Raw genomic sequence first — 19,229 nt, forward strand, 5'->3', positions numbered from 1 at the left:
GGCCTAGGGTTTCAACCATATTGTCCAGGCTGGTTTTGAACTCCTGACCTTGGGTGATCTGCCTACCTCGGCCTCCCAAAGTGCTGGGATTACAGGCATGAGCCACCATGCCCTGCCTCTAAGGCCTTCTTTCTCCTGGGACCCTTTACATTACCTTCCTGTGTCCTGCATTGTTCTAGGCATCGGGATTGAAATGTATAAGACATAATCTCCATCTTTGCACAGCGTGCAGTCTAGGTAGGCAGGCAGAATGCTCATTAAGAGGTGCAGAGCATATGTAGTGAGAAGTCTCCCTCCTGCCCCTGCAGTAGGGGTATGACTCATTTGGGTGTTCCTTCTCTGACTCTGTTCTCATTCTGTCCCTGCAAAGGAGTCACTTTCCATTCGAAGCAGAGTCTGTTCTTGTGTCTTTTCTCCTTTTCTTCTCTCTTCATCCTGTATTTTCTCCTCCACTTTATGGTTTCAGCCAATAGTCTCTCCTGTCTTCTGAATTCCAGTTTCATTGTCACCTTCTCAAAGTGCTTTGGTGATCCATCTGTCTCATTAATCTCAGCTTCAACAACCTTCAAACATTCTTCTGGTATCTGCCCCATTCATGGTGCCAGCAATCTTCCATTCACCCTGGGTGAAAATTTTGAATCATCTCTTATTCTCCCTCAACCACAGCATTGACTCTCTTTTTTCTTTTCTTTTTTTTTTTTTTTGAAGTGGAGTCTTACTCTGTCATGCAGTGGTACGATCTCTGCTCACTGCAACCTTTGCCTCCTGGGTTCAAGTGATTCTTCTGCTCCAACCTTCCAAGTAGCTGGGATTACAGGTACCCGCCACCATGCTGGGCTAATTTTTGTATTTTTAGTAGAGACAGGGTTTCACCGTGTTGGCCAGGCTGGTCTCAAACTCCTGACCTTAAATGATCCACCTACCTTGGCCTCCAAAATTGCTGGGATTACAGGCATGAGCCACCATGCCTGGCACATTTGAGTCTTTTCTAAAGTCTGGGTCCCTCCTCCATTATAATCCCTTTTATTCCCGTTATAACCCCCCTGGTTCTCTCATTTTTATGTTTGGAAACTGGTCCTAAAGTACCTTTCTAGTTTTTTTTCTCCCATGATTCCCTTACATGAAACTGCACCTTGAATTGGATCAGGTTTCTTAGCATCCCGAGCGGACCTGCTGATCTCCCCTCTCTGATCCTTACCCTTGCCCTTTCTCTAAAATACCTATGTTCCCTCCTCCTGCTGGACTTGTAAGGTCCTGTTTCACTTGCAAGTTCTCCATTAACCCAGCCCTGTGGCTCCCCGTCAAAGAAGAACCCCGCTCCCTGTGTTCTCATCCTCTAATTATGCATCAGCATGCTTTATATCCTTGATTAATTATATATACGCTGGGAAAACAGATATTTTCTCTTTTTGTGTGTGCATTGTGTTACAGCAACATACTGTTTTCTTTATAACAGCCGATGCATATGTTTTTGAATGAATGGATTGCGTTTTTTGTTTGTCAAGGTCATAACATGCTGGACAGGGTTAGGAAAGTAAGATTTAGAGCTGTTCTGTCCAGTATGGTAGCCAGCTGTGGCAATTTCATTTAAATAAATGAAAGTTAAATAAAACTAAAAATTCAGTTCCTCAACTACAAGCCACCTTTCAAGTGCTCAGTAGCTCCCATACCGGCCCGTGCAGGTATGGAGTATTTCCATCACTGCAGACAGTTCTGTTGGACAACACTGATCTTGAGTCTCATTATCTTGGAACTCTTGATCTCTGCCACCCCAATTAAATCTGCTCAGTGACTGGTTGGGATGGAGTGAGGAATTTTATAGGTATTTTCTAAGCTGTGGAAGTCTGTATTTGGCTTTTCCAGACTGAGGTCCTGGGAAAAAGCGATGGGAAGTCTGGAGGACAAGAGTGTGTGAAGAAGCCGGAGACAGCGCCCTTGAGTGGGAGGGGGAGACTGGGGTTCCTGAGTGAGTCACTGGAGATTTGTGGAGACCCTCAGGGCTGCCAGGGAGGGAGAGAGGCGCATTTATTCCCCCTTCTCTCCCACATTCTCTTCTTGCAAAGTTTTTTTTTTGAGCAAATAATTCTTTAATGTCCTTTCAACTTTAACTTTTGAGGACATTGTACTTGTTGGCGAGGGGGCTCTGGAGATGCTCAGAGGCCTGAATAAGAAGGTGTCCGTCTGCAGGAGCAGCTGCCGAAGGCTGCTAGGGAAAAGCCACCAATGGGTGACTCTCTTGGAGCAAGTTCTTATATTTGACCACAAGATGGCAGACTTTTCCTGATCAATTCTCACTGCAGGTTAAACCAAATCAGCCTAAATGGAAAAGCAAAATCTTTGGAGTTCTGAATTTTATTTTATTTTTAAATAGATTTATCTTAAGTTTTCTAAAATGAGCAATTAGAGTTTAGGGTCCAGCAGAGCTCAGGAAAGTGGTACGCCTTTCGGAGTAGATGACAGATTACAAAGTGAAAAGTGTTTCAAATGTCTAAATTTAAAGATTCCAGCCACTCGTAAAACTTTGTAATGAGCTTTGCTGGGCTAAAAAAAAATCGGACATATTTTACTGCTTTGAGCTCAAGGCTTTGCCTCCATAATAACACTCTGCTCCTTTCCTTGATGATCAAAATCTTGCGATTGGAATTATTACCATAAAATGTCATAATATTCTATTTTCAACATAATGAGCACCAAATAAGCAAAGTATTTGTGGTTTGTAGAAATGCAGTAAGGCCAACATCTAAAAATTTTTTTGAAAGTAATGTACCACTTAATTATCTTGACTTCAGAAGCCACATGGTGGGGGAGTGCTTTGAATAGAATAACTTGTATATGGGAGTATAATGTTTCCAATTGCATCTGATTATCCCCAGCATTTCTTGTTATTGAAAAAATGCTACCCTTCAGAGTTTTATAACTTTTTTTGTTTTGTTTTGTTTTTGAGACGGAGCCTCGCTCTGTCACCCAGGCTGGAGTGCAATGGTGCCATATCGGCTTACTGCAGCCTCTGCCTCCCGGGCTCACGCCATTCTCCTGCCTCAGCCTCCACAGCAGCTGGGATTACAGGCACCCACCATTACGGCCGGCTAATTTTTGTGTTTTTCTTTTTTTTTTTTTTTTTGCCCCTAAACCATCTTTTATTGCGCACTTCAGCCGCGATTCCGGGGCTGGCCTGCTGCGCCCTAGGCGTAGTCCTGTAGGTTGGCTTTCTTCTTCGCCTGGACCTCCAGGATGCCTTCCATGTAGTCCTCATGGGTGAGCTCCGTGGCACCCAGCGCAGTGCGATCATACGCGCCTCCATGCACACAGCCTTGCACTAGGCCCCATTGAAGTCATTTGTGCAGCGGGCCAGCTCTCCGTAGGTCACGTCGGGACTGACGTTCATCTTTTGGGAGTGTATCTGCATGATTCTGGCTCGAGCCTCCTTGTTAGGCATCGGGAACTCGATCTTGCAGTCTAGGCAGCCCTAGCGGATCAGGGCGGGATCCAGGATGTCCACCCTGTTTGTGACTGCAATTACCTTAACTTGAGTGTTGGGCTGGAAGCCATCCAGCTGGTTCAGAAGTTCCAGCATTGTCCTCTGCACCTCTCGGTCCCCGGGCTTCTCGCTGTTAAAGTGCTTGGTGCCTATGACATCCAGCTCATCAGTGAAGATGATGGAGGGCGCTTTCTCCTTGGCCAGGGCAAAGGCATCCCGGACTAGCCTGGCACCATCTCCATTGAACATCTGCACCAGCTGGGGGCCAGCCAGCTTAAGGAAGGTGGTCTTAGTCTGTGCCCTACAGGCCCAGGCCAGGAGAGTCTCTCCCATCCCTGGGGGCCCATACATCAAAGGTTGGATCCCCAAGTTCTCAAACTTCTCATTGTGGTTCATTGACAAGAAAATGGCCACTACCAGTTCCTGGATCTGCTTGTCCAAGCCCCCATTGTCACTGTGTTGCTCCGTGGGCCTCTCATCCACCTCCATGGCCTTCACCCGCGAGTCGTACTCTGTGGGCAGCATCTCCAGGATTGGATAGGAGTCTTTGTTTACACCCACCAGGTCTCATGGCTTGAGCTTTTCAGCATCCACTAGTCCAATCACAGGCAGGAACTACCTCTGTCGTGTAGAGGTTTTGATCACAGCATACTTGCCCTTCCTCTGGGAGTCCAGGTCAATATTGGCACCATACTCCTTTTGGTCATTGGGATCAACATCCAGGAGCTTGATGACATTGGAGACAAGGTACCCCAGGGTCTTGTTCACTTTGATTTTCTCACTGTTCTCTTTGATCTTGTCCTTCATGGCTTGGAGCTTGTGGGTGACTCTCAGCATTTCACTCTTCATGATCTTGATCACTGTCCAGAAGCTGTGTGTGTGTATGATCTCCATGGACATCTTGAGCACCTCCTCCCCAGTTCCATCTTGCTTGGCCTCATCCCACACGGTCGCCATCTTCTCTTCTAGTTTTTGTATTTTTAGTAGAGATACGGTTTCACCATGTTGGCCAGGCTGGTCTTGAACTCCTGACCTTGTGATTCACCCACCTCAGCCTCCCAAAGTGCTGAGACTTCAGGTGTGAGCTACCACTCCTGGCCCAGAGTTTTATAATATTAAACCACCTTCCATCTTTACAGTATTTTGAAAATTCAAAAAATATTTTCCCATATATTAATATCTTACTGTGAGTCCCTCAACATGGAAGCATTGGTTAGTTTGGAAAGTCGATTCCTTGATTTTAGCCTGTCTTTTCCCTGGGGATGTTTTCAGTCTATTGAGCTGTTCTTTCCCAGATGACTAAATTTGAAACTATGGTTTGGTGGGGAGTGGGTGGCGCAAGGCAGGGCTGCTGTAAATAAAGTAGAATGTTAATCAGCCTTTTAAAGCTGAAAGGGATCTTAGTGGTCTCTAGCTCTATTTTACAGATGAGGAAATAGAAACATTGAGATTAATTTTAATATATGGGAACACGTTTTGTCAAGCTTCGGGCACAATTTAGGTCAATCAATTAAATTTTATTCATCTTTTACTGGATATCAGACACTGTGCTAGGTGTTAAAATTTACAGTCCAGTCTATTTTTGAGTCACACTGGACCATTTAAAAAATTGATACATAATGATTGTACATATTTCTGGGGTCCAAGTGACAATTTGATATATGCATATAACATGTATTAGCATATCAGTCACTTCACACATTGATCATTTCTTTGTATTGGGAACCTTACAGATAATCTTCTAGCTATTTTGAAATATGTGGCAAATTATAACTATAGTCACCCTACTGTATTATCGAACACTAGAATTTATTTCTTCTATCCAACTGTATTTTTGTATCCATTAACCAACTTAATTAGTCCCCCCAACTCCCACAGTGGGCCATTTTTGACTGTAGAGTACCATATGAAGGCTCTTGTCCAACTGAGAAAATAGTATCTGATATAAAAAAGAAGTGTAATTCTAAAAGCCTTTTAGTAAAGTAATATAAATAGCAAATCTTACTCCTGAGAATAAAATGTAGTAACACTTCTTTTTCTAAAATTCTTGTAAAAAAATTGTTAATGAAGGGATTGATATAGCTTACTTTTATATCTGATTATTTTATGGCTTACAGTGCACAATTTTAAAGATTTTGTGCAATCTTGCAGGAAATTCCAGGACTGGGTAATGTATCATGAAATATTTATGAAGCATTGGTAGTATGTGCAGCATTTCATAAAAAAAGGTAGTCCCATAGAGGACTCAAAAATTGCTGAAAAGGATGTGGATTTGGCCCTTTCACAAAGCTTGCAGAGGAAGGTGATCTCAGGGGCAGCCATGTATCTGCAACTTAAATCAGTTATGTTAACCAGGGAGGAACTTGTTATTTTAATTTTGGAAAATATTTTCTTCACATTGATGGAAATTTCCTTAACCTTAGATTTTATTTTCTTAGAGTCTCTGTTACAAATTAAGAGGAAAGAAAAAAAAATTGAGGACTTGGTTTGATATTACATGTTTTAAGAAGAATTCTTATTTTTAATTTAAATAAAATTGACTTCATAAATTCTGATTAAGGAATAAAGAGACAAAGAACAGCCTTTAACAGATACTTGTTGATGACTTATCTTTAGCAGAATCCAGATAGAAATGCCAAGAAAAAAAAAGAAAAACTTTCCCTTTAAGATTGAATTTTTATTGTAGATGTCATGTACTTTTCATGTTAAGCTATGTTATGCTCCTTAAAAATGGCCTTTTTTGATATCAGAATTAATGTTTAATTGTTCATAAATACCTTTCACCTTATAAAATGAGTACAAATGGGTATATGTGATATTTCAGATATTGTTAAATTAGAGTACAACTTCATATTCAAATTACAGCAGTAAATATGATCTATTCGACCTTATAGTCTGATGATGGATCCGTTCAGAGTAACATGTTCTAATTCTGTTCTGTAGTGGGCAGTTTTAAACATCATTCCCTCCATCGCTATTAAAATATTTATTACTGACCTTCAAGTGATTTATAGTTTATTTGGAAAGATGACATGGGATGGGTGGTGGAGAGGCGGAAATAGCTACCCTTAGATGAATGAGACCAATAAAACAAGTGATGTAGGATGTGAGGGGTGGGAGAGGCACTTTGGGAGCGGGTACTCGAGAGAAGAGAGTTATGTTGGTTTACTAACTTGCAGGTAATACGAAATGCCCTGCAAAGAATTCTGCAAAGAATTAACTCGGGGATATAATCTGATGTTTGGGGGGCTTAATTAAATTTGGATGATAAGAATGGTCTGCAAAGACTTCATGTGCTCTTTATACTTTGGGAGGCTCTCTGCCCTTTCTGGGATGTCTACATTTGAGTCCAGCATTTGTTAGGCTTTGTGAGTTCAGACTGACATTAACAAACACTAAGGTTAAGTTGCTATTCAGTTTAGAACTTTGTAAGTATTCAATGACTCTGGGGATTAAAGACAAACTCCCTGCATAGCATACCCTACTATTCTGGGTTTTTTTTTTTTTTTTTGTCTTTACCATCTTGTTCAAAGAAACTTTGAAGTTTCTCTGGTTGTTTCTCTAAAAGGAAAGAACAGTATTTCTAAATGACTGTCAAGTTAGCCACTAAGCAAAATATATCCTTATGTTTTAAATATCTAGACAATCCAAAAGCCCGTCTTTCTAATGTTAACAAATTGGGTTTGTAATGTAAAAAATAAGTTAAGTTTCTCCCAGTGCTGGTCAATAACTTAACTTTTAGAAACTACCCATTATGCAGTAACTATTTTTAAAAATCACAAGCTTTTCCCATAACAGTCCAATTTGTGTTTCAAGTATGATGCATTTCAAGTCTTCTCCAAATAAGAAAATCTACATACCATCGGTGAACAACAGCTCCAAATGAAGAGCAGAGTCAATTGAATACTTTGTTTTTTTATCTTGTTTCAAATGGAAGGGCAGCGAGTAATATTAGGGGAAGAACATGCAATGACTGGGATTGCAGTCCTGGATTTAATTACTTATAAGCCTTGTGAACTTGTTCAGATCCTTTAACATCTCTAGACTTTCAAAAATCAGTGATCCTCAGGCAGTGAGGTTCCCACAATCTATAGTGGTGTTTTTCCAGGTCCAGACAACTTCCATGTCAGGGCCCTGAAGGTGTCTGCAGAGGTCTTCTCTAGCCTCAGCTGGCGACCTCCAGAGAAGTCAGGGAAAAGGGGACATGGGGCACAGACCTGAAGGTGGACAGATGTTTTCCTGACTTCTCCAGAATTGAATGGCTAGTTGGTAGTATGTGTCTTTCTTGGACCTCATGGCTCTTGGGGTGTCTGATCTATTTTCTTCTGGGTACTCTGACTTCCTCTGCATGTTGGCTGTCTGTGGTTGCCCCAGCCCTAGCATCATACCGCTTCTCATTTCAGAGAACTGAAGAGTTTAATGTGCTGTTTCCAAATTCCAAAGAAAAGAGCACCTGGTTGGGTCCAGCCTGTGACAGGTGGCTCTTCTGGCATCAGGCTGTCTCCTGTGGTCTAATAAGCTGAGCACCAGGAGGAGTGGGGGTTACATAGAACAAACTGGGCAGCTAGAGGAGAGCTGTTTTAGGTTATAAGGATGTAGATAGGAAGAAAATAATGAAGAGGAAACAATTGGCCTTCCAAAGATTCTTGCCAAGATATCCTTGTGGATAAAGTTAGTGAAAGATGGGTTGGATGATAGTATCAGGCTAGGTGGATTCCCAGGTCATTGAACAAGCAGGCCAAAAGAGTGTCAATGGATTGCTTTTTACCTGCTTAGAACAATATCATCATTGTTAGTGATACTGGAATAATATCCCCATGCCCTTGAACTCTCTTGTTAGCTTTGTCTTATTCATTTTTAATCAAAACGTGGATGAAGACACAGAAGACACCCTTATCAAATGTGCTGAGAACACAAAATGAGAAGAACATAGGAAGCATAATAGATGACAGAATGAAGATTCAAACTTATCTTGGTTAGGCCCAGTGACTCACGCCTGTAATCCTAGCACTTGGGGAGGCTGAGGTGGGCAAATCACTTGAGCCTGGGAATTCAAGACCAGCCTGGGCCACATGGTGAAACCCTGTTTCTACAAAAAATACAACAACAAAAAATTAGCTGGTTATGGTAGTGCATGCCTATAGTCCCAGGTACTGCGGATGCTGAGGTGGGAGGATGGCTTGAGCCTTGGAGGCGGAGGTTTTAGTGATGCAGTGAGCTGAGATCGCACCACTGAATCCCAGTCTAGGAAACAGGGCAAGACCCTGTCTCAAAAAAAAAAAAATTATTTTGACAGGCTGAAATGCTGGGCCCCAAACAAGCTGGAACTTAGCAAGAGTAAGCATGAAGTTTGACATTTGGGATGAAAAATCAATTACACATAGTCATAATGGAAGTGGTTTATCTTGGCCTTTTCAGTTTTTGAAAAGGTCTTGGGGTTTTACTCAGCTACAGTTTTATGTGATCTGATGGTATGATGTGGCTGTGAAGAAGCATTAACTTAGTTTCACGCTAAATGGAGCTAGAGTGTCCAGGTTAGCAGATGTAATTACTTCACTGGACTTTTGCCTTGTCAGACCACAACTGAAAGATGCTTTTCCATGTGGACCCTTTTTGTTTTTTTTTGGTATACCTGCTGGTGACCAGGATGGCCAGGTTATGGGGAATGCATTCTGAAAGTGAGAAAACTTGAACTTGACAACAACAGGCGATGGATGGATAAAAACCTAGTATTCCAATGCTGTAGTCTACAGAAGAGGGCTTTTACTTGTTCTGGATTGTTGAGAATGTGGAACCAAGACCCATGTGGTTTTGGGATCAATACTAATAAAGAATTTTGTAGCAGTTAGAACCATAAGAAATTGAATTGGTCTACTTTTTCTTTCTTTTTTCTTTTGAGACAGTGTCTCACTGTCACCATGGCTGGAGTGCAGTGGTGCTGTCTGGGCTCACTGCAACCTCTGCCTCCAGGGTTCAAGTGATTGCTCCTGCCTCACACTCTCGAGGAGCTGGGATTACAGGCATGCATCACCATGCTTGGGTAATTTTTGTATTTTTTGTAGAGGTGGGGTTTCGCCATTTTGGCTAGGCTGGTCTTGAACTCCTGACCTCAAGCTAAACACCCGCCTCAGTCTCCCAAAGTGCTGGCATTACAGGTGTGAGCGAACTATGTCTAGCCAAAATAGAATTTTTCTGACCCTTGAGCTGGGTGTGTGTCTGTGAGATGCTATGGAAAGGGCTCTGGCATTGGACAGGAGGTTTGACAAAATTATCTCTAGGGTCACTTTCAACACTAGAAACCCAGATTTCTGGAAAGACAGAAGAGCCTTTTTTTTTTTGTCATTAATGTCTCAGCAAAGAAGATTATTTTAATGTGATTATTGGACTTGAAAGGCTCCTACAGAGAACTATGGGTACATGTGATAGAAAGAATAAGCTGAGATCTATATGCACCCGAAAAAAAACAAGAAAATTAAGAGACTTCTTAAGGCATCTATATTTAACATATAAAGCACATAACCAGACTTTAGCATCCTGTCTCTAACCATTGCTCCTACTGAATCTGCCTTTTTACCTGGTGCCTCTGCTTTCCTGAGAGCCGCTGGATAACTTTTGGGTAGTGTATTAAAAAGCTTCATCTGGCTGGGCGCGGTGGCTCACGCCTGTAATCCCAGCACTTTGGGAGGCCGAGGCGGGCGGATCACAAGGTCAGGAGATCGAGACCATGGTGAAACCCCATCTCTACTAAAAATACAAAAAATTAGCTGGGCGCGGTGGCTCCCAGCTACTCAGGAGGCTGAGGCAGGAGAATGGCGTGAACCCGGGAGGCGGAGCTTGCAGTGAGCCGAGATCGCGCCACTGCACTCCAGCCAGGGGCAGAGCGAGACTCTCTCTCAAAAAAAAAAAAAAAAAAAGCTTCATCTGTTGCTTCCACAACTTCCCTGATTATGTCTGCATGTAGCAGTTCACGTTAAGGAGGCTTTTGTGGGCTAGCCTGGGACTCTAGCCATGACGTGAAGCAATACGTTGTGAGAAGTGTATTTCAGGCTTCCAACAGCCGTGTATTGACTTTTGAAACATGTTCCGTTGCAACGGAACGACCCATGTTGCTCTCTTATGATGTCCCACTCCACACTCATCTTGGAGCCTTTCCTAAACTGGGTTCTGGTCTTGGAAGCCTTCTTTGCACCTTCCTGCCAACCATGGCAGTTCCTGAAATTCTGACACTTACATGAATCAAGCCTTCCTGTTTCTCTTCCACTGCTCTATCTAGAAGTGAATTTTAAGAGGCTTTTCTTCCCCAAAAAGAATTTGAAGAATCATAAATAACTTTACATGATGCAGTACAATAAAAAGGGAAAACATGGAGAATAGTTCCGTGGTTTTTTTTTTTTTTTTTTTTGAGACGGAGTCTTGCTGTGTCACCCAGGCTAGAGTGCAGTGGCGCAATCTCGGCTCACTACAAGCTCCGCCTCCTGGGTTCACACCATTCTCCTGCCTCAGCCTCCCCAGTAGCTGGGACCATGGGCGCCAGCCACCAGGCGTGGATATTTTTAAATGATGGACTAGGGAAAGCTCCTGCAATGGTTATATTATTCAGGATTCTTGGTTGAAGTAACTGAAATGGACACTGGCTTGTTTAAGAAGAGGCTGTGGGGCAGTTTGCAGAAGTGTGGAGAGGCAAGGTTGGAATATGGACAGGTACAGGAGAGGCCAGGAGACCAGAGCCACAGCCCAAATCACTCTGCAGAGACTGGTGAGCCGGCTGCTGAGGGCTGCTCTGGCGCAGCATGCTGTATCTGCAACAGCTGCCACTGGCCATGTCCTGGCGCTGCCAGTGTCCCTGTCTGTAGAATGAATTCTTCACTGTCACCCCAGTTTTTTTAAAAAAATTCTTTTTTTCATCTTTTATTTTAGATTCTGTGAGCATGTGTGCAGGTTTGTTATGAAGGTATATTGTGTGATGCTGAGGTTTGGGGTACGGTTGAACCTGTCACTCAGGAAGTTAGCAGAGTACCCAATAGGTAGTTTTTCAATTCTTGTCCCTCTGCTTGTATTCTCCAGTGTCACTCCAGATTTTTTGGCATCAGTTGGCTTTTTTTTTTTCTTTTTCTTTTCTTTCTCTTTCTCTTTTCTTTCTGCCTTTGCCTTTTGCCTTTGCCTTGTGACAGGGTCTCACTGTGTTGCCCAGGCTGGTCTCAAACTCCTGGGCTCAAGCAATCTGCCCATCTCTGCCTCCTAAAGTGCTGAGAGTACAGGCATGAGCCACCTTGCCAGGTCCTATTGGTCTACATTAAAGTTGCAGAGGGGAGCTTCTTACTGACCAGGCCTTGGTCACATGCTCAGGCCTCACAGAAGAAGGGTAGAGGGTGGGAGGGGTGCCTCACGTCTTGGTTTCTGTAGTGGCAGGTGAGTACTGCCTGCCACAAGATGAATGTGGTGGGAATTCATCAAATGAAAGGCACCTCAAAAAATGTTAGGTAGCTTAAAAAAAAAAAGTCAGATGTTAGGTAGCTAAAAGAAAATGGCTGGCTAAAAATAATGTTTGTTTACATTTCTGTGTTCATTTATGAAAAGGCTCAACTTAGGTTACAGCATGGTTTCTAATCTGTGGCACCAATGGGCATTTTTGTTGTGGGGCCTGTCCTGTGCATTGTAGGGTGTTTAGCAGTATCCTTGGCCACTACCCACTGGATACTAGTGGCACCTACCCCACTTTTGACAATCAAAAATGTGTCTGCATGTTGCCACATGTTTCCTGGGGTCAAAATTGACCTCAGTTTTGAGAACCCCAGTTGAGAATCACTGGCCTAGAAGCATTCTCAAGCCGTGGGTTATGCTTTTATTTATTTTTTGAGATGGAGTCTTGCTCCCTCGCCCGGGCTGGAGTGCAGTAGCACAATGTCGGCTCACTGCAACCTCCACCACCTGGGTTCAAGTGATTCTCCTGCCACAGCCTTCTGAGCAGCTGGGACTGCGGGCATGCACCACCACGCCCAGCTAATTTCTTTCTTTTTTTTTTTTTTTTTTTGAGACAGAGTCTTGTTGCTCCATCGCCCAGGCTGGAGTGCAGTAGCACGATCTTGGTTCTCTGCAAGCTCTACTTCTTAGGTTCATGCTGTTCTCCTGCCTCAGCCTCCTGAGTAGCTGGGACTACAGGCACCCGCCACCACGCCTGGCTAATTTTTTTTGTATTTTTAGTAGAGACGGGGTTTCACCATGTTAGCCAGGATGGTCTCAATCTCCTGACCTCGTGGTCCGCCCACCTCGGCCTCCCAAAGTGCTAGGATTACAGGCATGAGCCACCGCGCCTGGCTGGGTTATGCTTTCATAGCCTTGCATTAATGGCTTTATCACAGGAATGGATATTATATTATTGTCCTTGGAGAGTGACAAGACTTTTCTCATGATGGTCCCCTTCCCCTGCATGTGAATGTCTGAATCTTCAGTGTTCTCAGCCTTCATTGTACCTGAGAATCAACTGGAGAACTGTTTGAAGGAGGCCAATTTCTGGTCCCTACTTCATAGATTTTAATTCTGTGGATCTGAGGCCCAGGAATCTGCAAGTTTTAACAACCTTGGTGACTCAGATGCAGGTGGGTGATGGACCACACTTTAAAAAACACATGGCTACTTCATTGAGTGTCAACCCCCAAAACAAAAAGATGCGTGTTTTTTTTGTTTTTTTTTTTTAAAGTGATGTGTCTGGGCGCCATGGCTCATGTCTGTAATCCCAGCAACTTGGGAGGCTGAGGCAGAAGGATCTTTTGAGGCCAGGAATTTGAGACTAGCACCATAGTGATACTCAGTCTCTTAAAAACACACAAACAAACAAACAAACAAATAAATAAGTAAATAAATGGGCTGGGTGCAATGGCTCACGCCTGTAATCCCCAACACTTTGGGAGGCAGAAGTGGGTGGATCACTCCAGGTTAGGCGTTCAAGAGTAGCCTTGCCAACGTGGTGAAACTCTGTCTCTACTAAACATACAAAACTTAGCTGGGCGTGGTGGTGCACACATGTATTCCCAGCTACTTGGGAAGCCGAGGCACTAGAATCGCTTGAACCCGGGAGGCAGAGCTTGCAGTAAGCAGGTATCACGACACTGCACTCCAGCCTGGGTGACAGAATGAGACTCTGTCTCAAAAACAAAAAACAAGAAAACAAAAATAATTAGCCAGGCATGGTGGTGCATACTTGTAGTCCCAGTTACTTGGAGGCTGTGGAATGAGGATTGTTGGAACCCAGGAGCTTGAGGCTACAGTAAGCCACGATCTGCCACTGTACTCCAGGTTGGTTGACATAGGAAGGAATACAGTTTTAAGACTTCCAAATCTTTCTAGTCATCGATTAGAAAGAAGCAAGGTAAAGATGCTGTCTGTTCTTAGGCTTTTTTGGAAGGGGTTGTGTGGAACCAGCTTTGACATGTGACACCAGCACTCATCACCCTTCATCATCATCAGCAGAAGTACTCTCTCTTGTTTTGAGCTCTGATTTGCCTTACATCTTTCTCAGGAAAGGACCTTTTACTCTCCATCCGCTTAAGAGTTAGAGAAGCCTCTCAGGGAGGTTTGTATGCTTTCCCGATGTCCCAGGTCTCTTCAGTGGTCTTGTTTACGGTCTTGGCTTTCTAACCCCAGGACAAAGAGGGAACACTGACCCTCTGCGGCACTGGCTTTATTTTTCATGTAGAGCCTCTATGATTGGATGTTGTCCAACATTCTGGTTGTTCCCCAGGAATGGAGGAGACAACAGGTAGGTAATACCTGTGACAAAGCTGTGGGCCTCCTGAGCCTCTAAGTCCCTCTCAGAGGAAGTCTTAAATCTATGAAAGAAGATCCCATCCACTGACAAAGCATCTTGTAGTTTTGAAGTATGTTTGGTGGCTTCTTTGAGCTACTCGTTGCTATTTTCACTCCTGCTCTATCTGGGGCTAGTCAATGATACTTCTAACAGCAATTTTTCTTTCTTTCTTTTTTTTTTTTTGAGACGGAGTCTCGCTCTGTCGCCCAGGCTGGGGTGCAGTGGCCGGATCTCAGCTCACTGCAAGCTCCGCCTCCCGGGTTTACGCCATTCCCCTGCCTCTGCCTCCCGAGTAGCTGGGACTACAGGCACCCGCCACCTCGCCCGGCTAGCTTTTTGTATTTTTTTAGTAGAGACGGGGTTTCACCGTGTTAGCCAGGATGGTCTCGATCTCCTGACCTTGTGATCCGCCTGTCTCGGCCTCCCAAAGTGCTGGAATTACAGGCTTGAGCCACAGTGCCCGGCCTCTAACAGCAATTTTTCTAAAACTCTGATCAGGTAATTTTGCCAATTTATTTTTTATTTTTAAAATTTAATTAAGTTTTGTTTTGTTTTGAAACAGAGTTTTGCTCTATTGCCCAGGCTGGAGTGCAGCGGCGTGATCTTGTCTCACTGCATCCTTGCCCACTAGTTTCAAGGGATTCTTGTGCCTCAGCCTTCTGAGTAGCTGAGATTACAGGTGCCCACCACCATGCCTGGCTAAGTTTTTGTGTTTTTTGTAGAGATGGGGTTTCACCACGTTGCCCAGGCTGATCTTGTACTCCTGGCCTCAAGTGATCTGCATGCCTCAGACTCCCAAAGTGCTGCAATTACAGGTGTGAGCCACTGTACCCGGTGATTTTGCCAATTTAAAGCCTTTGATAGTTCTCCATTGATTATAGAACAAAGTCTACCCTTAAGCCCCTAGTCTACCTTCCCTGTCTTTCCCCACCATGCTGCCTGTGTTCCAGGCTCACCAAACTATGTGGAGGACACTTAACTCTCTGTATACTAACTTTACTCACACCTTGTTATGAACTATACTGACAACCTGTATTTCAGACTCACCAGACTCTATTACAGACTAACATGCCCAGCTCATGAAGTGGGTGCCTGCTAAATATTTTTTCTAAAAAGTGGATATTGGTTGGTAACATGTAAAATCTCATGAGTTTTAAATATCTGGGCTGGGCACGGTGCCTCATGCCTGTAATCCTAACACTTTGGGAAGCCAAGGCGGTTGGATCACCTGAGGTCAGGAGTTTGAGACCAGCCTGGCCAACATGGTGAAAACCAATCTCCACTAAAAATACAAAAATTAGTTAGGCGTGGTGACTCATGCCTGTAATTCCAGCTACTCAGGAGGCTGAGGCAGGAGAATCGCTTGAACCTGGGAGGAAGAGGTTGCAATGAACAGAAATTGTACAACTGCACTGCAGACTGGGTGACAGAGCCAGACTCTGTCTCAAAAATAAATAAAATAAATAAATAAAATAAAATAAAAAATCCATACTTCTGGTTTCTTCTGAAAAATCAAAAGACATGACAGCATTGTGACTGCATTCCTAAATGGTAATGGTTAGCTCTTGCCCTGAGACAGGATGTGTTCTATCTATAGCCATCATGGAAAAAGATAGGGGGAAATACTGTGAAATTTTACCTTCCTATTTCCCACAAGAGGGCAATCTAATCTCTAAGAAAGTAAAAGGGACTGGCATTGCACAATCTGCTATTATAGCTTGACTTGTTCCCCGCTCAGTGGTGAAGATCTTTAGGCACCCACCTGCATTTTGTGTGCTGACGTGGCATGCCTTATGCCTTGTACTGGTCTTTTACAAATTCTTTTTTTTTGGTGTGGTTCCCCTCCAGGATCTATCTGGAAGGCCAGGTTGATGAAAAGGCATGCAAGAGGTGCCTGTGTGTAGCGTCTGGAGCCACCTTCAGCCTAGGTGGAGGTTGTGGAAGGTTGGCAGAGGCCTGATGAGGCAGGGTTGTTTCTAGAGAAAAGCGTGACCTGTAGAAACAACCTCACAGCCTAGCATTACTTGATGGTGCTTTTTGTTGCTGCAGAATCTTGATTTTTGTGAGTACCCTGAGAGAGCAGCCCCTGAACTCCGCAGTGCCTCCTTTAATATTGCCCTGGCTAATACAGACTGCTGTGTAAATGGAAATGCCAATTTATTTAGAATGAGACAGATTTACTGAGGGTGTCTAGAAACTCATTTTTGCTGGTCACAGTGTACTTTCTGTTTAGAAAAATTAAAAGTAGGAGCCAAAATATAATCACAAGTTGCTTATCCAAGTTCTAAGAAAGAGGAATGCTGCCATTTGCACGTTTGAGGTCCTGCCGTGGTGTTCTGATGTATCCTTCTGAGATTAGGGACTGGATGGGTTGAGCCCCTCTGCCAGGCCTCCTTATCCAGACAGTGCTTGTAGGTACCTTGGTAGAGTTGCCCACATAACTCTGTGCCCACCGTCCCCCATATGGTTCGTGTCACATTTACATATCTTTAGATATACCAATACCACAGAGCTGATTACATTCACATGTAGCATTTTTCACTCCAGGTCCTATTTATGCTTATCTATTACAAATTATTTTAATAATTCAGGCCTAAGGATTTGGGGAGGATTAGGGGTGAGGATCCTTAGCACTCTAACTGCTCCTAAAGAGATCGCAAAGGTTTCAGAAAATAAAACTAGCTCTTAACCCCCAGATGGTAAGTAGGTATAAATGAATGAAAAAGGCTCTAAATCTTATTTTCTCTGTTTTTTTTTCCTCTTTGTTTGCCTTTGGTCAAAACAAAACAAACATCTCTTTGCCTCATCTTTTTTCCTCTCTCGTTAAAAAAAAATATATCCTTGCTGGGCGCGGTGGCTCACGCCTGTAATCCCAGCACTTTGGGAGGCTGAGGTGGGCGGATCATGAGGTCAAGAGATGGAGACCATCCTGGCCAACATGGAGAAACTCCATCTCTACTAAAAATACAAAAATTATCTGGGTGTGGTGGCGTGTGCCTGTAGTCCCAGCTACTCGGGAGGCTGAGGCAGGAGAATCGCTTGAACCCGGGAGGCAGAGGTTGCAGTGAGCCAAGATAGTGCCACTGCATTCTAGCCTAGTGACAGAGCGAGACTCCATCTCAAAAATAAATAAATAAATCTCTTCTTCATACTGGTAAAATTGAAATGGTTTAGTAAGAATATGGAAATTTGAGAAAAAAGAGGAGGGAGGAGGAAAGAGCTGAAGTGGTTCATAGGTGGCATACTTAGATTTTGAGTTATTTAAAAACTGGCTTTGGTTGTTAAAAGTGGTAAATTTTTTTATCGGTTTGGGTTGAATAACATAGCCATATTCCCTTAGGTAAAACTAATACTGAATCTATGTATCTATCTATCTGAATCCTAGTTTGGACCCTAGTTTCCACCAATTTGCCTGTAGTTAGGATGTTGACTTAGCCTTGGGCCCTACAATTTAGGGCTTAGCTCTGGGCACACAAGGAAATTGGATGTTTATAAGAACTTTGGATAAGTTTTATTCATGCACTCAGTTTAGTGGGCAATCTGCATGTGCACCGGGCGTGTCTCCTTCAGCCATGTTTTGTTTAAGTCATCTATGGCCTTTGGGTTCCCAGTACAAGGGATGAAGCAGGTCATGAGAGTTTAGTGACACTATGGGATTGTGCCCATTCTTGCCTTCCTCATTAGAAAGTGGCAGTGGGCTCAAATGCCTCAGCAGGTAGTTTGATAGGATTTGGAGAAATAGGACAGTTAGAAAAAGAATTATTTGATACTGAAGTTCAGTCACGCATGTATTTAAAAGCTTTTTTAGTGCTCTGAACTTGGCTTAGGTTTAGGGTGCTATTAAGATAAGTAGAAGACTTAATTTTTACTTTTTTAGGGAGTTTAAAATCTATGCAACTGAAACATCTACATAAAACAATTGGAAAGCAATGCAGGATACTATAGTGTAGTGAAGAGGTTAGAGAAGACACTCTGGGGTTAGACAGATGTGAACTTTTTAAAATCTTTCTGGGCCTTAGTTCCCTGATATGTAAAATGGGGATATTGAAAAGATTGATTGTATGAGGTAATGTATGTCAAGTACTTAATATAGAGCCTGGCATATAGTTAAATGTTCAATATTTGGTTTTAATTATAGTAATTGGGTCTAACAAAAGCTTTCCTTTATGTGGTCCTGTTGAGAAAGGTAAAGTTTCCCCTCCTTACTGCCTGTGGTAATCACATTGAAAGAAAATTTCCTAGAATACTGTTGTATACCTTCTTGATTTCTTTGAAAAGTTTACCTGCCTGTAATTGTCTTTTTTAACCCCTTTTTAAAAATAAGTTGCATCTATTCTCGAGAGTCAGCTAGCCAAATAATGTATTTCTGTATAAAGGAGTAAAGAGTACAGAAGGGCCTGTACCAAGACTAATATGTAAAGGCTATGGGACAACTTCAGTGTTTTAGGTGGTCAGAATCTTTCTGCTCCTAACATTCTTGGCCAGGTTCTAAAAGACTATAGGGTTTTTTTTTTTTTTTTTCCTAGAAATACAGAACCTGGTTATATGGGGTATTTGTTTAGTAGGACAAGAAGTGTGTAAAGAAACAGCAAATAGCCCCTGGATTATCTTTTATTTCCCATCAGAAGGGAGCTTGATGGAAAGGCTGATTCAGAGGCATGCAGGAAATAATGGATTCCAGCCCTAAAAACATGGCCATGACCGTGTGCCAGGGCCACCCCTCTACTGCACGTGGCACTGGTTGCCTGAGGAGGTTTAGAACCTCCTGGGAAGGGTAAGGTGCAGATAAGTGAAAATAAACCTTACTAAGTCTCAACTTTTACATAAGGTTTTTTTGTTTTTTTGTTTGTTTGTTTCAAGATTAAAAATGTAGGCCTGGCAAAGTGGCTCACACCTGAAATCCCAGCACTTTGGGAGGCCAAGGCTGGTGGATCTCTCTTTTTTTTT

General features: G+C 43.1%; 1 protein-coding gene and 1 pseudogene across 3 annotated transcripts in view; one reads left to right on the forward strand and one right to left on the reverse strand.

Moving 5' to 3' along the window:
• Window positions 1–19,229, forward strand: part of SAXO1 (stabilizer of axonemal microtubules 1) — a 132,381-nt gene that overhangs the window by 20,230 nt on the left and 92,922 nt on the right. The gene's annotated exons all lie outside the window — the stretch shown is intronic.
• LOC105503465 lies at window positions 3,183–4,438 on the reverse strand (annotated as a pseudogene).

Source organism: Colobus angolensis, unplaced genomic scaffold (genome assembly GCF_000951035.1).
Source record: "Colobus angolensis palliatus isolate OR3802 unplaced genomic scaffold, Cang.pa_1.0 Scaffold86, whole genome shotgun sequence".
Classification (NCBI taxonomy): domain Eukaryota; kingdom Metazoa; phylum Chordata; class Mammalia; order Primates; family Cercopithecidae; genus Colobus; species Colobus angolensis.